The following is a 14,867-nucleotide window of genomic DNA, read 5'->3' on the forward strand; positions in this document are numbered from 1 at the left end:
TGTAATCTACAGTTGCCAATCTCGGCATAAAATTTGCCTGCAGGAGTTATTTTTCCATCCATTCGCACAGAATATGTGATGTTTCTGCCGACTGATTTCTGCGGGGAAGCAATGGTATACTTCAAGAGTAGGCAGTGGAACAAATTTTCTCACCTTGAAGAAGCAATATATACCATTTTATGAAGACAAAATTCATGCAAAATTTGATGAAATTCCATTGGTAGGGAGGAACTACTCAATACCCACAGTGAATGAATTGCCTAGTGACCGCGATAAATGCACAATGTCTGGAGAATTGACTGCACATTACTGGAGCCAGTATGAGGAAGATGAAAGGGTTAGGGCTATTGCATCCACTGTCATAGTCAGGCGCTATGGACATGATTTAGAACTAAATCTGAGAAGCTTCTCCTTTCTCAAGCACCAAGGATGGCTGAACGATGAGGTCTATACTGCTTTTCAAAATATATATGTTGTTGATTCTCTTACTAGTTAGTCACCCTCTTCCTCTATTTTACCACTGTTTCCTTTTTTTTTTTTTTTAAATTTCCCTTTAAGGTTGTCTCCATCTACATGGAATTACTCAGAAGGTGGCAGCTGAAGGAAGGGCAATCTCGGTATAAAACTCGGGATTCAGGAAAGTACACTATTATTGCGGACACGCTCATTCCGGTTAGTTATGTCACTCTCCACCTCATTCTCATATTTTTAGCAACTGTATTACTTAACAATTGGAATTTTCGAGTTATACAGGTTTCCCTACTTACCTTATATGGAACCCTAGAGGGCAAGTTAAATGATGGAAGTCTGACTACAGAGCAAAAGATTTCAGAAACTGCATCCCTAATGCCATGGAGCCTGACCATGCTCTTCAGAGATATGGTTTTGAGAAAAAGTGATGTACCCCACGCAATGAAATCTAAAGGAGTAATGATGGCTTTGAGTGTGGGAATGAACAAACACTGGTTCTTGTTGCTTTTTACTTTTCTACTTTGGAAGTGTCTCTCGTATGATTCCTTAGAATCAAGTAATGTTCGACACTCTACCAACTTTAAAGATGATAGGTGCAGTGCTACCTTATGGGTTGTTAGTACATGATCCTCAGTGCATACATCGGTCACAGTTGCAGAGACAGTGGGAAATTATTCTTACTGACTGCGCTAAACAACATGATTCATGGAATTGTGGTGTTTTTGTACTAGCTTATGCAGATCAGTTGTTGCAGGGTGCACACGTCCAATTTGGAAGGGACGCTGCCCATATTAGGATGACAATAGCGAAGGACCTTCTAGATTGTGGAATTACAGAGAGACAGTTTCTCAGCAAAAAGGAAGACGTCCAATCTCTGCGTAAAGAAGGCGTGGTCGTTCATAGACCACCAATGAGTAAACCAAACCGAATACTTCTCATTCTTGATCTCAATGGTGTGCTTGTTCACGTAGCTAACAAGCTCGACCTGCCACTCGGATTCGAAGACGACACATTCATTTCAGGAAAGGCAATTATAAGGAGGCCATTCTGTGATGATTTTCTGAAGTTTTGTTTTGAAAGGTTCTATGTGGGTGTATGGTCATCAAGGAAAAACTTAATTTGGTCCGTCTCCGCCGATTTCATTATGCCCGAAAGAAGGTACCGGTTGGCATTTTGTTGGGACCAATCCCATTGCACTACCACCGAAGTTGCACATGCCGTTGACAACATTGACAAGCCTGTCATGTTAAAAGAACTGGTCAAACTTTGGGATAAGAACGACCTAAATCTTCCTTGGGGAGAGAGAGAGTATAATGAATCAAACATAGTGATGTTGGATGATTCTCCGTGATAAAGCATTGTTTAATTCAAGACACACCGCCATATTCCCGACTTCATACGATTTTCATAATGAAAACGATAATTCCTTAGGACCTGGGGGTGATATTAGGATGTATTTGGAAGGATTAGAGACAAGTAAAAATGTCCAAAAGTACATTGAGCAACATCCTTTTGGCCCGCAAGCTCTACGGAGGCGATCCATCTTGGCCACATTATCGCAACTCATCAATTCTCGTTTGCATGCTCCTTCGGACACTGGATTGTGAAAATTGGCGAATCATTTTATTCTTATATACTGTTGTAATTTTGTTTCCCTTTTTCGTTTTGAGTGTTAGATGTTGTTGAAGTACTTGTTCCGATTAAGTACTTTGTGACAAAAACCTACAAAATAAGCTAAAAGATAGACGACAATGAAACTTAATTAGGACGACAAGTACTAAAGGTATGAAATGAAGACAGATCCCCCCCAACTGAACAACAATAAATAGCCTAAAAGAAACACAGGGCATTCCTACTTTCCCATAACTCCCTAAGCATCATTATACTGTAGATATTTGTCCTTCTCCTTCAGCCTTTTAACTTTCCAGAATCTCATCAGCATGCATCGATGTCTAGCATGAACACTCTTGCTGAAAAAAGCACTTGATTTGTCTAGACTAACCTTCTGCCCATTCTTACTCTTATTTAGCACTCCCCCCCACCAATGCTTTTCAACCCAAAGAAGCTATCGCATTGAAATCCCCAAATAATAACCAAGGACTAGGAACTAAACCAGCAAAACTCCTAATATCATCCCACACTGCTTTCCTCTTACAAGAATAAGGATTACCATATACAAAAGTAAAAAACCATTCTATACTAGAATTAACATTTGAAATTTTACCTGTGATATGGTTCAAATGTGCTCCCATAATTTTCTCTCCTCCAGAACTTCCTTCAGATGTTTCCACCTCTTCACTATCATCCGACCCTGTATCAGCAGAGTGCTCTATCCTAGCATCACTCTCATAGTCTGCAGATACCAAAGTACGATCCCCATAAGCAAAATAGGGTTGATTAGAGTACTTTTCTTCAGATTCACTGTACTCGACAAAGTCGTCTCCTCCACTATCATCCTCCCCTCCACTTTTACTCTGTTCCATGTCCCTTGATTTTGGTTTCTTCCTGCTAGCATTGTCCGAGCCCTCAGTACTTGACTCTATAACCACCACTTCTCTTTCTTTGATCTCTATTCCTTTCTGATAAGTAACCCTCATTTTCTTACCCTCCCTTACTTCATCTTGCTCATCATACCCTTCCATCTTCCTATTGTTTCTCTGTTCCGCAGTGTTTAGCTTTGACTCCTCCTTTTTCTCCTGTAAACCATCTTCCCAGTGTCTTCTAATTTTTCTAGCTTCCCTATCATCCACCTTTTTCATATTTTTTTTTATCTCTACCCTTACTTCCTTGTTGATCCTGTGGAAAAATGTCCCTTGCCTTCACCATTTTTCGCTTTTTTTCGTGCGCTTGGTATGCCTTTAGCTCTAATAACTCAGCTTCATTCAAATCTAGAGGACGCTTGGAAGTTTGACTGTTCCCCTTCGAGATATTTTCTTCCAGCGAGATTTCTGACCCAAGCCAATTATTCTCGCTTAACGATTTTGGCGTAGGGGGCAATGCGGACAAAAACCAACTTAACTTGGTTGGTTTCGGTTCAATCTGTCTCTCACTTCTCTCTCATTTTTTCTCTTTCTCCTTCACCCACATGGCCCAAAGACAAAAAACGCTCGACTTCGATCGCCGGGGCAAGCTTCCACCTCGAGCTCCTCCTCCTCGCCAACCTCGAATTTCCCCAACAACAACACTCTCTCTAGTCTCTATCGCTTACAAGTCTACCGGTAATTCTCTTGAGCATAGTACAAAATATCGCGATATATATATCGAGAAATTGAAAGTGGATATATAAATATCACGATATAGGATTGGATATATTCCAGTAATCCAATGCAAATATCCCCGATACTTATCGATATATCGAGATATTTTGACGATATAGTGGATATCACAATATATCACCAAACTTGATCATCGGGTTAATGATAAAATTGAAGGCTTTTGCTAGTCGAGCTAAGATTGTTCAAATTGATATTGAACCAGCTGAAATTGGAAAGAACAAGCAGCCTCATGTCTCGATATGTGCTGATGTAAGGTCGGCTTTAGAAGGAATTAAGGAATTAATAGATTGCTAGAGCAGGGAAGAAACTTGAAGCTTGACTTTTCTTGGCAACCCATTAAAGGAATTTGAAATTTATCCAAATTGATTGAAGATTATCGAAGGTTTTGTATACTGGCTGCACATGTCACAAGAAAGTGCGAGTCGAAGGGCAATTCAAAAGATGGATGTCGATCCATTGTGACTCATCAAGAGCATGTAAAGAAGTGATCACCGAGGGTGATTGGGACGGGGAGATCAACATATTAATTGTATTTGAGTGATCAAGCTGTAATTGATAGCGGTGTATCATAGGCTTTTGAGAATCATGCGGGAAAAATGGTGTAGTTGGTAATCTAGTATCCGGGTTTGTTGTGTTAGTCTTTTCCAGTTTCATTAAAAGAGGTGGTTAACTTATGTTAGTTTGCCACTGTTGTCTTTATCGATCGCTACGCTTTTTAGCTTCTTACAATCTTATCGATACTTAAATAATTGCAATAATTCACAAAACACAAAGACCTTCCAATTATGTGTTTACATAATTATAATTACATTAACCGTGCAGTTGGAAATTATTTATTAACTAGCAATTTCCCTAGGTTCAGTGAGTTTTTCTTTTACATGCACAAAACCATATTTTAAAAATTATCCTTGATATTTGTGGATATTTGTCGATATATCCAGGATATTTACAGATACCCCAATGTAAAATATCCCCACATAGAGGGATATATCCACGATACATATCCATAAATCAGAAGTCGATATATTGCTCTATCCCGATATTTTGTACTATGCTCTTGAGAGCCTTCTCTTGAAACTTCTCTTTTTTTTGGCTAAATCTACTGTGCGCGAGATGTATCGTGCGCCCTCACATCTGGGCCACTCACACACAAAGGTGAGTGATAAAAGTGATTTTACGTATTCTAACTATCTATGCGTAAACACAAATAATCAATTTATGTAAATACGTGTTTATATCAATATTCCTACTCTCAATAACGAAGTAATATAAGAGAGTCAGGATTCGTTCCACTCTTAAACCCTCAAGACTTAATTAGAATTCAACTACTCGACACAAAGAACAATGTGAGAGTAATGTGTGATGTGAAATTTCTAATATCATTATACTATCATTTCCCAAGAAAATCAAACAAGACATGGTATAAAGGGTTGAACTTTGCTTGTTCGAATTTAAAAGGAAACTACTCATGTAAGAATTGATTTAAACTAATAGTGACAAATACTAAATCAATGAATTGCAATAGATGTTTAATAGAAAATGAAGCTAGATTATCAAAAACAACTAACTTTATTACTCTAATGAAAAGTAACAATGATTCAATAATCTATATTAAAACAAGGTATGAAAACTAATTAATTAATGGGATAAAACTCAAAACTAGATCTAGATCTATCTTTTTCTAACCCTAAACTCCATTAACATTAGCTTCCTAACCTAACTATCTACCCTTAACAAAGAGCTAAGCTTTGGTTTTTATATGTTCAGATCCAAAAATCGTGCATGGGCTTGGATCCATGTTTCGGGCCAGAGAATCAGGCCCAAAACCCAATACTTTCAGTCCAAAAAGGCCTCTTCAACTGTAATTGACTTCAATAGACTTTTCGTCCACTTCTTCTCCTTTGATTGGGCCAAGGCTTGGACCATTGGAAAGCTCTTTCCGAGCCGGTCGTTCTGACGTAAGGTAGGCCCAATTCCGAGGTCTGAGTCCAAAGATATGGTCTTTGGAAGTTCTGTTGACTTTGTGCACTGTTTCTGCCCGCGTGGACTTTGACTTTTCATCTTTTGACCGGGCTTTACAGAGGCTTTGTCTTCTTGAAAATTGGCCTTTAATCACAGAACTCCTTAGCAATTGACATTTGCTCTTTTATCTCGCTAAAGTGGCACATTTCTGCACATAATGGACTTTGAAGCCTGAAATGCATAAAAACACGTAATCAGTATTAACTCTTACTTATTATTCACATAATTGGTCTAAAAGTACGATTGTTAAGGGGTTAAAACTACAATTTTGGGCTCTTATCAAACAACCCCCAAACAGCATTTTGCTTGTCCTCAAGCAAATATGAGAAATTAGAATAAGTGACCAAAAATGGAGTTCTAACTAATCTCGTTTCGCTGAGTGCGATTACATTGACCATATGCAACAAGGCCTTAAACCACTAGGAATTCTCTAGTGGACGAGTTGTAGCCTCGTGAGAGTTTTCAAGTGAAGGTACTCACAAACTTCATCTATACTACAACGACTAAGAAATAAAACTATTGTTTCCTTATTCATAATCTAAATTAACTATACATCTCACTAGCAATGAATATAGAATAATCAAGTCGAAACCTAAGTTAATATATGCATAATAATCGATCATCTACAAATAAACATATATACAATGAGAAATACTATGAAATGCATTAACAGGTCCGTTTCTGAAACTCGGAATAGCCCTTAAGTAGGTTCTCACAATAATAGTCAAGATACAACACTTTGATTTTTCCACTCAAGTTTTTTACTCGGTCAAGCAAGTGGGCACACTTTACCTTACAATCTCAATGACAAATAAGGAAGCCGGAATCGATCAAACACATCTGCCACTTACTATCACACTAACCTATTCCTAATTGAGCTAGAGGTCTTTATTAGGTGTTGCGAGGTTTAGGAGATGGTTTAAGAAGAAAGGAAATGGATATTCAAAAAGACAAGTCTGAGATAATAGGGTCTTCATATTACGTAACTAGAGAAAACCTTGTTCTTTTGCTTCTACACTTTGTTTCCATCCTTAGCCTTTTTCTTTTGGCTTTTCGACTCCTTTTATTCTATTTTTGGAGTTTTTATTTTATTTCTATTTTTCTTTTTCTTTTCTTTTCTTTGGATGGAAACTTTTTTTTTCTTTTTCTTTTCTGAAGCAATTAACTAATTTTTGTTTACACAGGTTTTTCTCTTCTCTTTTCTTCACTCATCCTATTCTCAGACTTATTCTAAAATGGGTAGGTTAACTTTTATATATATATATATATATATATATTTATATATATATATATATATATATATATATATATATTTATTTATTTATTTATTTTGTTTTGTTTTTGTAAATGGGGTAAATGAATTGTGGTTTATGGAAGGGCTAATGAAAGGCTCAATGGGGCGAACTAGTGGAAAATATACTTAGGTCAGAATTTCTAGCTATATCGATCCAAAAGGGCCTAAATTCTCTCTTAGGACATGGTATAGTGGTCAAGCAAGTGGACGGTGATTTCTCTATTCGAATATACTTCTCCCTTGTGTCATTTCTCAAATGTTTCACTCATATAAGGCTTTAGGCTATATTCTCACGGATTTGTAGAATAAGTACTCTAGCCTAGATTTGAAACTTATCGCCAAACAATCATAGATACTCATGTAATATATTTATAGATAGATGCAAAGATTATTACCTACATATTAACCTAAGTTTCTAAAAACTATTCTAATGCAAAAGCTACGTGAGACTTCTAGATTATTAAGAGCATAGAGAAATAAACAATACCAATATTCCTAAGTGTATAGCATAAACTTTTTATTTATATTTTTGAATTTTATACTTTTTAACTAGAAAACAAATGCATATTATACATATCTATATCCTAACAGATGCCTTAATTACACGTGTTTCTATGCCCACCCCCAAACAAGAAACATGCTTTGTCCTCAAAGTATTTAAATAGAGAGAGTAGGAAAAATACCAAGGAAACGCGTGAAATTCTTGAACATCTGCAAAATAAGGTTATAACATACTAATATAGAAAAGAAAACTAACACAACTCTAGAAGAGTTCCATCCATTATGGGTTAACAAGAAATAAATTGCTTGGGACATAAGCGGCATACTAATCGAAACTAAAAACTTACCTCCACTCCAAATGTTTTCGCCATCCTCCTCTTCTATAAAGAAGTGAGGTTCCTTCAAGGCGATCTGTCATGCCATGATAATTTTCCATGCTTCACGCCATTTATCATCTATGATTGCTAACCTATTAAAAGCCACTTGGTCGGATGGGGTGTAAGGTGCAACTCGATGAGGTTGTATCCTCCACCCTTGCCAAGTCATTGCATGGAAAGATCGGATAATACAATTGTTGGGTCTCACAATTTTGATTCCCAACCCAATCCGTCCGTGAACGGGCACAAAAATAGGGAAGAAACATAGCATAATACGGCAAACTAAAACAGACATAAGAAGATACTTATGCCTCATGCTATGGGCTCGTGCTAAACTAGACATCAAGGTTCTGGGAAGGTCATGGCACATACGTCCCGTGTCTAAAGCAAGGAAGACGCTGCAAGTGGCATCATTCACAGAAGAAAAAAAACACCATTCCCCTAAAATATTTAGAATGATCCAAAACATAACAGTTCCTATGTTCATGGACAGGCTACCAAAAGCGACGTTATATTCCCCTTGGTCCTCGATACGGAAAATGCCTGCCCCATAAGCCTCATGCAAAAAGTCATAAGTGTAGACATGCATATTATCTACCCAATAGCATCATGGGTCTTGTATTTCAGCGGGCATGGCAAGTCCAAGAACAAATGCTAGCAAGAACCATAAGCGGTTCCCAAAAGCTTCGTGTGTGATCACCTCTGAAACCAAGTACCATAAGTAGTGCTTTGAAACAAATCTTCGAAAGACTGTTCGGTATTATTATAGGAGATGTCATCTCAAAACTACGCCTGAACAGCGCAAATCACCCGAACAACCTCGCAGAAAATCGGAAATTTCCTAGTCTATGGAAGTCGTATGTGAAAGCGCTCCACGGGAGCAGTTTCGGTGTTTTGATTTGTTGTTTTGGGCTCGAGTCGCGGTTTCAACTTGAAGCAGGTGCTTCAGTGTAAAATTTCAGAAAATGGCTAGGCGAAAGTGCCCGAGGTGCTGATTTGTGAAAATGGTGAAGAACAACGGGAAACGTGGGAGTGAAAGGTGAGAGATGGAAGTTAGGTGTAGTGTGGGTTGTGAGTGTAGAATGAATGAAGTTTTTATAGGTTTTGAATTGTTAAAACGAATCGGTAGGTTGCCAAAAAGCTTTAAGGCAATTTCCGGAAACAATAAAATTTCCGAACCCGAAAACGGAAATAACTCATATTCTTGATTCTATAACAACCCTAATATCTTTTATACTAGATTTAGACTAGTAACTTCTAAACTCTCTTAGATTTCATCCTACCACCACATCTAATCATAGGTATGCCAATTACGACAATATTCTTAACCTTCACTCCAAAACAAACTCTAAAATGGAGGATCTTCTACAAATCATGATAGAATAAATAATACCACCCCCAAACAATTCGGGAAGGTGGGATTAACAATAAAATCCATGCACAATTTGAAAAGAACAACATTATATTAAAATTGAAATTCAAATAACATTTAACTACCAAATTCAAAGTTACCTACGGAATTTAACAACGTAGCATCCTATCTACTAAAAATAATAAAAAATAACATCAAAACAACAAACAAGGAGAAATCTAGCTACTCTTAAAGGGAGCGAGGTGGGGATAAGAATAGGAAGTTTAGTGATCAAGCATGGAAAAACCAAACACCCACTCCCAAACAAATTTTTGAAAACAGGTTTGTAAAAATTTGTTTTAAAATGGGTCTTTTAAAGTCGATTCTCTAGACTTTAAAGTGATATATATGTATTTACATGCAGTTTCTCATATATCAATAATCTAAACAATTGTGGATCTTTCCATAAATTGTTAACATGGAATGCACCACCAAACAGAATCAAGCTCCAAAACTTTCTCTGATTTAAACTTAGTTGAATAAGAAGGTGTCCAAGTGAATGATCGTGAGTAAATGAATGGTTTTGGAAAATAATACTTGGAATGTGGATAAGTGTTAGAAGAAAAGGGTGGGAAGAATGATTGGATTTTATGAGGGATTAACTCAGGTGGATGGTGGTAGGGTGGGTTTCTAGGTAGTGCTTGAGAAGATGGATCATCACAAGCTCTTAGAAACTCGTCAATTCCTCATCTAGGTTGTTCACATCCATATAATTATAGTATTCATCTCCATCTTTGAGGAATTCATCTATCTCGCCTATTGTGAGGTTTAGTCCATCTCTTCTATGGTCAAGGCGGTGGTTGAAAATTCTTTCTCTAGTTCGCTTATGTTCAAAGAGTCAAAAATTGTGATCTTTGTCTTCTTCCATAAGAGGGATATGTACTAGTGTAGGGACGACATCGTCGGAAGCACTAATATGATATACAAAACTCTCAATAGACTTAACTTCACCTCTACAGGAAAATCTAGTTGTTCATGCGCGGTGTTTTATCCCTATACCTAATATGAGGGGAACATATTTGTTAACCGTTGCTTTATCTTTTATCACTTTCCAACTAGGTTTCCATATTGGAACCTCTACAGTGTAGTGGTCTTCAATTTCTATGACAAGATTTGGTATGGTATCATTTATAGTTTTTGCGGGTGATCTTTAGGCATAGTCACTTGGTTATCAACTACTCCCTAAACGAAGGGTAGCGATCACCATGTAGGTCCCCTTGGTTTATATTACCATTACACTGAATACTTTTTATTTCGGCGCGGTGTTTGTTAACTTAGGATTAGGCAATCGCTTGACTTGGAAACACGCCGGTTTGGTTATTATTTTGGTTAGAAGACATGTCAATAACCTTTTGGCACAAAGATCGCATCATTTGCATCGCTTTGTTTCATCATATTAGAGTTTTGATCATGCCGATCTTTCATCAAGTTGAGAGTTTTGTTGCATAATTTGATTTTGTTTCTCCAACAAGGTCACTACTACTTTGTTTGTAGATGGTTGTATTGGAATTAAAGCTTGTTGAGCCGTTCATGTCTTGATGTTGATAGTTCGGGTTATGGGTACTAAACCTCTATTCTGGTCACCTAAGTTCCTTTGTCCTTGATGTTGAAGTTAACTGGTTGAAGTGTGATGGTTGTGGTGGTGTTTGTGCATAGACAAGAGGACAATAAAAGTCGGAATGCTCAAGACTACAAATGCACATTACAACGAAAGTAGAGTTAATATTCATGACCGGAGTGGGTTGTTGTTGAACGAGATGATATCTACCTTTTAGTGAGGGCATCGATAAGAGTTTTAAGCTCGGGATCATGTTTAACCTCAAGAGAAGTTAAGGAGAGGAGCGGGAGGAATCATTTCCTCCCAATTGTTGTTCTTCTTAGATTGATCTTCTAAGAATTTATAAGCCTCCAAGGCTCCTTTACAAAGAAAACTACCCCCTACCATGATATCTAGAACCTCCTTATGATAATGTGAAAGCCCCTTGAAGAAAGCACGAACAAGCGTGTCTTTCGCGAAGATTATGATGGGTATTCAATGAGAAGATCGCTGAAACGATTCCCGCCTCAAAAAGGATTCATGAGGATTATAGTGGAAGAAATGAATCGCGGAAGCATTTCATCCGTCTTCAATTGGTGGGTAAAATTGTTCCATGAACAATTGAACAAGTTGAGCCCATGAGTCCACAGAGTTTGGCGCTTTGGGCAGTTAACCAAGACGCCGCTTTGTCGGCTAGGGTGAAAGGAAACACCCTAAGTTTAACTTGATCCGGACTTATGCTAGGATGATGGAATGTAGTGAGAACTTGGTCTATCCCTACGATGGCCGGTAAGGCTTCTCGTGGTCAAAACCATGAAAAACCGGTAACAAGTTAAATATATTAGGGGGATTTGAAAATCCCCCACTAGGGTCCAAGCAAGAACGATGCACGGCTTAGGGCCATCGTTTAGGGCTTTATAAAAATCGAGAGAGGAGTCTCTTGTTCTTTAGCCATTGATGCAAGTGTAGTGTGTGAAATTCTAGATAGGCGTGTTATATTTATTTCTATGAAAACAAGCCCGATTATACTAGATTTAAAACTCCTCGATAGAAGAGGAGTGGAAGAAGAAGGAGTACTGAATGCCTCCTTGCTACGCGTTTGAATAACGCCTTGTATACGCGATCTCGATTGTATTTAACAAGTTAGAAACACTCAAGTAACTTGAAGAAATAGAAATTTGAACTAACCGTGAAAATTCATCGCATTCACGCTGAATTTTCCTTCGGGGCTGGTGCCCTCTGTTTACAGCAGTGCTCGGGTTTTCGAATGTCCAAGGTGTTCCTTTTAGCTGGTCGCCTCGGGTTTTCAAATTTTAGCCTCAGGATGTATGGTGTTTTCAAAGTTGGTTTTCAAAATACGATTTTTACAGTAATTTTCTAAGACGTCTATGAAGTAGTGATAAGAGCCCAAAACTGTAGTTTTAACCCCTTAATAATCATACTGTTAGACCAATTATGTGAATAATAAGTAAGAGTTAATACTGATTACGCGTTTTTATGCATTTCAGGCTTCAAAGTCCATTATGTGCAGAAATGTGCCAATTTAGCGAGATAAAGGAGCAAAAGTCAGCAGAACTTCCGAATGCCATATCTTTGGACTCAGACCTCGGAATGAGGCCTACCTTATGTCAAAACGACCGGCTCGGAAAGAGCTTTGCAATGGTCCAAGCCTTGACCAAATCAGAGGAGCAGAAGTGGACGAAAAGTCTGTGGAAGCCAACTGCAACTGAAGAGGCCTTTTTGATCGAAGAATTGGGTTTTGGGCCGATTCTTCGCCCAAAACATGGCTCCAAGCCCATGCACGATTTTTGGATCTGAATGTATAAGAACAAAAGCTTAACTCAGTGTTAATGGCAGTCAATAGTAGTTATATAATAGTAGATAGCTTAGAATAGAAAGTAGCCATTAAAATAGCTTCTAGATCTAGTTTTATTTAATTGTTTTTGATTAAGTGTAGTTTCAATATCTAATTCATTCATTAGATTAAACCTTGAATCTTGTTCTTCATTGGATTAGATCAATAAAGTAGTATTTCTATCCATTGCAATTTTTGTCATTTCCAATTCTAGATCTAATTTCAATTCCTGTCCTTATTTCAATTTAGTCATTAAATTAGATTTCATTATTGTTAAATTAAGTAAATTTCAATGCTTTATATTATGTTTAGTTTTAATCTAAATGGAAATGATTGGGAATGATTCAAGGCTAAAACCTCCATTAGAGGGGTTGTGAAGCCTTGATGAAAGCTTGATTCGATTATCGTAGAGTCGCCGTATTTTCTATTCCACTCTAGAAATGATTAGTTCACCATGAGAATGGGTTTAATTGTTCACATGCTAGTTATGAATTGGTAGAAATACCATGTATAATTAGGGATTAGGAATAACCAATTGTTCGCGGAAGCGATTCATTCGATTACGACGATTCGCCGTTAGTGGATTAAGTTGAGTTAAGGTGGAATCAATCCCCTCTAACTCCTTATCATAGAATCAACGAGCATTCCCTTAGTATTCGATAACCGAACTAGTTGCATCTTGTGGGTAGATGCATCGTAGTATAATTCCTTCTTAAAACTCTCATAGACTTAAAAACGACTAGTTAGATTAGAAAACATCAATGCTAGAGCACTAGGAGTGGAACTAACTTCTACTCCACTATATCTCATTGCATTGAGAGTAGAAGCTTTGATAATCAACCACGTAAAAGAATAGTTCTAGTTTACTTTACGCCAGAATTCATAGTTCATTTCGTGAGGTAGACTATTCATTTCACTCTTATCAAATGGGCTACCGCCATCTTAGTTGCACTTTAGCATTGTTTTCATAATAGAATTAGTCATTTTAAGTCCCATTTCACCCACCCACCCTTGTTTGATTCATACCGTGGTTGCCGCTTTCAGTTTTGGAAAAATTCGCGAGAAAATATAATCGAAGGCCTTCAAAGAGAGCGTTTTAACCGCCGCGATGTTCTTGGAATTTGATCAATACACCGAAGGCGCCACGCTCAAAGAGAGAGAGCGCCCGCTTAAGTTACTGGAATCTCGACTTTTAAACCGAAGCGCCAACTAAGATAGAGCGCTACCAGCTCTTAGCTGAAATTTCGGATTTCCACAGTTTGATTCGAACTTCGAGTTGTCAAGTTTTTCAGTGTTCTATTCTCTTTATATACACTGAACACACGCATACAAGACGCTATTCATGTTTAAGCAAAGGACGAATCGGTATTCCTTTCTTTCCACACCTCGCATCTCCTCGTTAGAGGTTTATACTAGTACATCGTAATTGTTTGGAGTGTTACATGTTTAGTTAAGCTCGACTTAGTCTTGCATGAGATTAAGGTCCGGCCGAACAAAACACCTAACGTAAATACACACCAACATCAACAAACAAGTCTATCTAGTATACCACAAACTACACCTCTAGCTACTATTCCACACACACCACCCGATATAATGGGGAAGAAAGAGAGACTCCCTCTCGACTTCTACAAAGCCTTGAGCGATAGCCCCAAATCTTGCATCGTTCTAGCGGACTCCACCGGGGATTTCTTTAATCCCTCCAAATATTTTAATTTGTTACCCGCTTTTCATGGTTTAGACCATGAAAACCTTACCAAGACACGCGTAGGATTGAACAAGTCCTAACAACATTCCACCATCCTACGGTTGGTTCGAACAAATTAAATTAAGGGTATTCCCTTTCACCTTAGCCGATAAGGCGGCGCCTTGGTTAACCGCCCAAGCCTTAATTGTGGACTCGTGGGCTAAACTTGTTCAAATTGTTTATGGAACATTTTACCCACCCCTAAAGACGGATGAGATGCTTTCCAAGATTCATTTTTTTCGACAAAATCCTCATGAATCATTTTCAGAGGCTTGGAATCGCTTTCACCGACCGCTTATAGAGTGTCCACACTATAATCCCAGCAAAAGACACGCTAGTTCGCGGCCTTTTCAAAGGACTTCAACATCACCATAAAG

The sequence above is a fragment of the Coptis chinensis genome, chromosome 3 (assembly GCF_015680905.1).
Source record: "Coptis chinensis isolate HL-2020 chromosome 3, ASM1568090v1, whole genome shotgun sequence".
Lineage (NCBI taxonomy): Eukaryota > Viridiplantae > Streptophyta > Magnoliopsida > Ranunculales > Ranunculaceae > Coptis > Coptis chinensis.